General features: G+C 38.7%; 1 pseudogene; it reads left to right on the top strand.

Annotated features, from left to right (window-relative positions):
• The first annotated feature begins 4,692 nt into the window (after nt 1-4,692).
• On the top strand, nt 4,693-5,322 carry LOC138806137 (BUD13 homolog pseudogene; annotated as a pseudogene).
• Nucleotides 5,323-7,949: the final 2,627 nt, after the last annotated feature.

The following is a 7,949-nucleotide window of genomic DNA, read 5'->3' on the forward strand; positions in this document are numbered from 1 at the left end:
CATGAAAATTCCAAAAATTCCCTTAAAATGTTACTAGGCCTAATAAACCAATTCATTATGCTGCAGGATCAAGGATCAATGCAAAAATTACCTGTGTTTCTAGATATCAGGAATGTACAATCTGGAAAGAAATCAAGAATACAACACCATTTATAATACCATTCAAATGATACCCAAGGGCACTTGGGTTCCTTAAAATCCCACTGGTAAAATGGCCTCAGCAATCATGGCTGCTAGAGGACAAGAGACTCCATAGGGCAGGCACCATTTGAGACTTTTCTCAGGTCCCAATGACTTTTACACCACTCTGAAAGCCAGGATCAAGGACCCAGACATGTTACTATCTTTTTGGAGTCACTTAGGAATCATCTGGATTTGCCAGCAGAAGATGTACAAACAGGTTGGGGAAATACTACCTACGCCCAGCTTTGATCCAACCCATCCCATCTAACTTGGAGATTGTTTGGATTAAGAAGTTTGTCAAGGTATTTTATTTTTTAGAGGCTATTACAAAAGGAGTTGCTTTAAAAAAATTTCAGCCTCACTCTTCTTATTGTTGGCATACAGAAAAGCTACTGATTTTTGTGGATTAATTTTATACCCTGTTACTTTACCAAAGTTTTGGACCAGCTCTAGTAATTTGAGAGAGGAGTCTGTGGGGTTCTTTAAGTACAGGATGATGTCATCTGCAAAAGAGGGAGAATTTTACTTCTTCTTTCCCTATTTGGATCCCTTTTATGTTTGTCTCTTCCCTAATTGCTCTGGCTAGGAACTCCAATTCAATATTGAAGAGAAGTAGAGAGAGTGGACATCCTTGTCTTGTGCCTGATTTTAAAGGAAATGTTTTTAACTTTTCTCCATCAAGTCGAATGCTGGCTGGAGGTTTGTCATACATGGCCTTCATTATATTGAGGGGTGTTCCATTGATTCCAGAGCTTTCATCATTAAGGGGTGTTGGATCTTGTCAAATGCTTTTTCTGTATCTATTGAAATGATCATGATGTTCTTGTCCATGCTCCTATCGATGTGTTGAATTGCATTAATTAACTTGCATATATTGAACCAGCTTTGCACCCCTGGAATTAATTCTTTTTAGCCATCGTGTATGAATTTTTGGATTAGGTGTTGTAGTCGGTTACCCAGAATTTTATTGAGAAATTTTGCATCAATGTTCATTAAAGAGATGGATCTATAGTTCTCTTTCTTTGATGGGTCCCTATCAGGTTTTGGGATGAAAGTTATTCTGGCCTCATAAAATGAATTTGATAATGATCTTTCACTTTCAATTTCATTGAAGAGTTTCAGGAGTATTGGAGTAAATTTTCCTTCGAAAGCTTTATAGAATTCAGCTGTGGGAGTTCTTTTATTGCTATTTCTACTTCAATACTTGATATGGGTCTGTTTAGTTGATCTAGATCTTTTCGATTCAGTTTGGGTATATCAATATTTGCTTGAAATTCTTCCATTTCTTCTGTATTGTCAAATTTGCTAGCATAAAGTTTGGAAAAGTACTCCATTATAATGTTATGAATAAACTTAACCAAAGAGGTCAACGACTTCTATGATGAAAACTTTAAAAACATAAAAAAAAATTAAAGCAGATTTAAGGAAGTGGAAAAATCTACCATACTCTTGGATAGGGAGAATTAATGTCATGAAAATGGCAATACTGCCCAAATCTATCTAAAAATCCAATCAATATCCCAACAACATTCTTTAAAGAAATATAAGAAGCAATCCAAAAATTCATATGGAACAATAGAAGACCCTGAATAGCAAAAACAATCCTTAGCAGGAAGAACAGTGCTGGAGGAATATCAATAACAAACTTCAAACACTAGTATAAAGCTGTAATTATAAAAATAGCTTGGTCCTGGCACAGGAACAGGCCTGAGGATCAATAGAATAGAATTGAAGAGCCAGACATGATCCCACAGACCTATGGCCACCTAATCTTTGATAAAGGAGCCAAAATTATCAGATGGAAGAATGACAGCCTCTTCAACAAATGGTGCTGGCAGAATTAGCTATACACATGTAGAACATTGAAATTAGATCTTTATATATCAGCCTGCATCAGAATCAACTTCAAATGGATCAAAGACCTTGAGGTGAAAGTAGAGACCCTGAAAATATTACAGGAAGGGATAGGGGTTCCTCAGCACAGATTGATACTTCCTAAATAAAGATCCAGAAACACAACAAATCAAATATAAATGGGATCACATTAAGCTTCAGAGCTTCTGCATGGCAGAAGACATAGCTAGCAAGATAAATAGAAAGCCCACAGATTGGTAGAAGATCTTCACTAATTATACAACAGACCCAGGTCTTATATCAAAATACACCTAGAGCTCAAAAAATTAACACTCCCAATAAAACATCCCCAAAGAAACAACCACCCCATTAATAAAGAATTAAAAAGAGACTTCTCTGGAGAGGAAATAAGAATGGCCAATATATATATGAAGAAATGTTCAACATCACTGGGCATAAAAGCAAATCAAAACAACATTGAGATTCCACCTCAACCCGGTTAGAGTGGCCATTATTAAGAAAACAAATAATAACAGATGCTGGCAGGGATGTAGCCAAAAGGGAATGCTACTACACTATTGGTGGGAATGTAAGCTGGTTCAACCACTCTGGAAAGCAGTGTGGAGGTTACTCCAAAGACTAAACATAGAACTCCCTTATGATCCAGCTATCCCACTCCTGGGCATTTATCCAAATGATCACAAGCAAGTCCACACTAAAGCTACCAGTACAACCATGTTCATTGCAGCATTATTTACCATAGCTAAGATATGGAACCAACCCAGATATCTCGCAATAGATGAATGGGTAAAGAAAATGTGGTATATATACACAAAGGAATTTTATGCTTCTATCATAAGGAAATGGAAAGACTTGGGAAAAAAGCACAATAAGTGAAGTAATTCCCAAAGAATCATAGGTTTTATGGTTTCCCTCATTTGTAATAATTAGTATATGCCTAGAATAGCCCTGGCAAAGAATCATAATAGCTCAATAGCTATGTACATATGACTATAAAAATGATCCTAATTGAAATGAACTCTGAGACATGGAAACATGGTTGTTGACCTTGTTGTTCCCTACTGTATCTAGTTCTTTCTTCTTATTTTATTTCATTTTTATTTTTCCATTGGTTTATCCTTGGCAATTACTGTCTTTGATTCTGGCACCCTCTGTCCTGTATATACATTTATCTTGATTTGGGGAAGGGAAGGGGAATAATAAAATGCTGAAACAAGGACAAAGGATGACCCATTGCAACAACAATACTCACAAGACAATATGTCAGAAATGAACTTTACAACTTGGGGGTGAGGGGGGGGAGAAAAGTGGAAGAGGTAGGGGAGGGAAAGGACTGTGGGAGAACAACAAAGGAGTGGGTAACAATATTTGACAAGAAATGTACTTGTTATCTTTCTCATGTAACTGTAACTCCTCTGTACAGCATCTTTATGATAAAATGAATGAATGAATGAATAAAGTTTGTCAATGACAGCCTCAAAGCCACTAGGAGGAGACCCTACATAATCATCCGCACCACCCTCATGTGGTAAAAGTAGATGGGATCCTTGCTTCACCACATGCAGCTGAGATCTGCTGATTTTGAGATGGAAGGCACACGGCACTTCAGATTCCCTGACTCTTCCTCCTCTTGAGTATTTTTTGTTCTGTGTTCTCTTCCACTGGTTGGTAATATTCCCACAAGCCAAGACCACAATGGGTGTATGAGGCTAAAAAAAAAAAAGAAAGATATAACTCAGTTACACTCGTGGTCTTAAGGGCCCAACCCAGCCCTCACTGAAGAATCAACGATTTGATTCTACATACATAAACTAATGAAAAATGAAATAAGGATACTGAGTCTAACAGGACCATCTTGGCAGCATGACAAATAAAAGAGAATTGGCTTTAACTGGCACCATCTTGTCTTCATGGTGGAGAAAGAGAAGTCCTACCTTTAGGTGATGGGCATGCCTGAATTTCTAGAGGTAAGGGTGGGAACTGGTCAATAGATATTGGACCTATCAGTCCTGGGCTATGAACTCGAGAGACTCTGGAGTTCCCTGTGACCCTGACCCCTGACAGTGGCCCTATTTAGGCCCTGACCAGCTCAGGTGCCATTGTATCATGCCTCCATTCTCCTGGCTCTCCTCAGGTCACCATGGCATCCATTTCAGCTCATCAGTGCAGTTGCTCTGATGCAAGTGGAGAGGGAAGACACAGTCCTGGCCCTAAGGTACTGTTTATCTGATCCTATTTCATTGCCCTGCGTTCTGCAGCTGAGACACAAGCTTGAGTCTTATCAGGCTGATGTGGCTGAGGGGTATCATGGCTGGAACTGAAGAAGTTTATCCCCTGCACCGCTGAACTGTCTCCACACCTCTGCCACTCTCTGAGGCTGAGCATCTGTCCCGGGAAGATGCTGCAGTCCACCAAGCCTGAGTCCAGTCACAAACAGCATCCGAAACCTGGCAGCAACAAGGGAATGCAAATTGTTGATAATGACATGAGCTATACAGCTATTTCTACTACCAAGACAGGCAAGGAGCAGGAGGATGAGGATGGAGCTTTGCCTGTGGTGGCTGAGTTTGTGAATGAGCTTCCAGAGTAGGTAAAGAAGATGGAGCATTAAATGGAAGCTTCTGGGAGGCCACAATGACAACCTACCATCACATGGACATTTCCATCATGACAACTCAGATCCATCTCCTCCTCAGAGAGTTGATGTTAACTGGCATTCAGCATGAGCAGCAAGAACTCCAGAAATGGGACCAGAGAACCATTATTTTGGAAGCTGAATTTCAGTTTGCTGAAACTGTACTTCATGACAAGTGTGGATATAAGAGGAACTTGAAACTAGAACATTTAGAGCAAAGGAGAGAAGCAGAAAAAGACTCAGAAGGAGATGAACAGCATGCCCAGTGGGGCAAAGGGCTTGCCCAGAGCCGCCAACAGCAACAAAATGTACCGTATTCAATAATGGAGATGCCAAAACCTCTGGCTGGCTATATTAATGATGAAGATCTGGATCAGAGGACAAGAAAGAGAGGGGGACCCCATGGCTGACTTCATCAAGAAGAATAAAGCCAAGGAGAATAAGAATAAAAAGGAAAGGCCTCCCTACAGTGGCCAGCACCTCCTCCCAACAGATTCAATATCTGGCTTGGATATGCCTGGGATGGGGTGGGCAGATCCAATGGGTTTGAACAGAAGCACATTTCCAGGATTGCCAGCAAGAAGGCAGTGGAGAAACTTGCCTACAAGTGGAGTGTTGAATGCATGTAATTTTCTGAATCTGTATGGGTGTTGCAGGTTTTGGTCATGGCATGGGACAGCTAGACAACCAGTTCCAGCAACTGTCCATGCTCATAATTTAGGCCCGCACAGACCAGTGACTTGTGGAGCGCCAGTTTCATACATGAAAAATATTAGAGACCTGACCTTTTGAGTGAGTTAGCATTGTCTATGGGTGGCTTTCAGAAGAATCAATGATTTTTATAGCAGTGTTTGTTCTTGGCTATGCTTTCTTTGTAAATAAACATTTATTTAATTTTTTTTAAACCAGATACCCAGGGATAAACTTAATCAAGGAGGCTACTATGAACTATAAAACACTACTGTCAGAAATTAAAGAAAACTAAGTAAATGATAAGGTAGACTATGTTCATGAATGAAAGCGTTAAGATGGTAACACGTCCCAAAGTGGTCTCCTCCCTCAATTCAATCTCTGTCAAAAGTTCTTCTGTAAAGAAATGAAAAAAAGATAATTCTGGAATTCATATAAAAATGTAGGCCACTGCAAATAGACTAGATGATAGAAGCATTCAGACAGACACAGATGGAGAGAGATGGACAGACACAGAAGTGTAAAGGAAAAGACTTTAAGCCTGTGACCGAACTACATACTAGTACTAGCATAAAAATATAGACATTGAAAACTCAATGCCATTAAATGTCTAAGAATTAAAATTATATGAAAGCACCCATCCCAGAAGACCATGTAGACACTGTCACATAGAGGAAAAAGGTTCACATGCCAGCTGAGGCTGACAAGGCCACATCCTCCATGGGAGAGAGAAAAGGCACCTGTCCCTATTCAGGGGCATCCTTATAACATCATGGCTTAGAGTTAAGAGGCACAGTAGATACTCAGCTAGATCTGGGTGGAGAGTGGATCCCAGAGCCTCCAGGAGAGTTCCCTTTCCTTTGTGAGGGCAGGGGAGAGCGTAGGTATGGGTGGAAGGTAGAAGGTATTTTGCTAATGCAGCTGGGAGCTAGAGATACTAAAAATATATCCATGACCAAGTGGTGTAGAAAAGAGTATAATACCTATTTATGGAGAAAGAATCATCTGTCAACATATGATTCAAAAAGAAGTAGATATCTAAATGTAAAAACTAGAAATTGGAAACTAGATCCCTTTTAGACAATGTACAATTACTGGCTCAAAATGGAACAATAAATGATTTTAGCACAAATGACAACTGCAAATTATAAAGGAAAGATAAAGCCATTTAGAGGGGCTGTGGAATAGTTATGCTATAAAATTTAAGTGTGTGTGTGTGTGTGTGTGTGTGTGTGTGTGTGTGTGTGTGTGTGTGTGTGTGTGTGTGTGTGTGTGTTTGCTGGTACTGGGGCTTGAACTCAGGGTCTGGGCTTTGTCTCTTAGCTATTTTGCTCAAGACTGGTGCTCTACCGCTTTATCTACAGCTCCACTTTCTTAGCTTTTTGATGATTAATTGGATATAAGAATCCCATAGAGATGGGGAAAAACCAGTTGTTTAAGGATACAGGTGGACCTGTTGCAACAATGAGAAGTACAAGTCGTCATGTCCAAAACTAGCTTTACAACGTCGGTGCGGGGGGGGGGGGGCGGGGGGAAGGGGGAGAAGGAGAAGGATTGGGATTGGGGGGAGGGGGGAGGCTGGGAAGGGATGTGAAGGGTAAACAAAGGAGGAGGCTGCAATGCTTGGTAAGAAATGTACGCATTATCCTGCCCAAGTAATTGTAACTCCTCTGTACAGTATGTTCACAAATAAAATTAAATTAAATTAAAAAAAAAAAAGAATCCCATAGACTTTACTGCCAGCTCTGTCTTTGAACCTCCATGATTCTCAGATCTCAGGCTCCTCAGTAGCTAGGATTACAGGTGTGACCTCCTGAGCCCACCTGTGTATTTAAAATAAATTCAGTGTGTTATGAAAGACAATGAAAAGTTTGTGATTTTTGTTTTAGAAGCTGAACCAAATGATTAAAATTCTTCATATTTTATTTTTACTGATTCCAAAATAAGCTGGAAGTAATCAATTGTTTTCACCTCTCTAATAGCACCAAAATAATTTGTATACAAAAAGAAAAATAGTATATATTTTGCTATATATATTGAACAAATCATTTTGTGAACAGATCTCTCTTACAAATGCAAAGTTATGTGTATATATAATACATAAGTACAAATTATATATAACTTTGTATACATATTACATAATTACATAATTACACGTACACGTACATATGTAATATGTACATATTACATATTACAATTACATATTACACATCTATGTCTTCCTAACCAATTGAAATTGAAATTATCACACTTAACTTTGATGCTACTTTATTTTGTATCTATTTTATTACATTATGATGCAGTTATTTGCTACTTTAGCACATTGAAAAGTCTTAGTAATTAAAATATTTTGATTAAGTAAAATACTTAAGATTTTTGGTATTTTTTATGTAATTGGTTCTAATGAAACTCAATAACAGGAAAATAGTCCAACATGCACACAATTTTAGTTATCCAAATGTTTACTAATTGTCTGCTCTAGCTTTGGTAATGATGTTAATCAGGAGTTTGCATTCCAATAGAAGTAAGCAGAATATTACTAAGTAAAAGCAATGATTTACTATAG

Source organism: Dipodomys merriami, unplaced genomic scaffold, assembly GCF_024711535.1.
Source record: "Dipodomys merriami isolate MVZ:Mamm:240054 unplaced genomic scaffold, mDipMer1.0.p SCAF_4, whole genome shotgun sequence".
NCBI lineage: Eukaryota > Metazoa > Chordata > Mammalia > Rodentia > Heteromyidae > Dipodomys > Dipodomys merriami.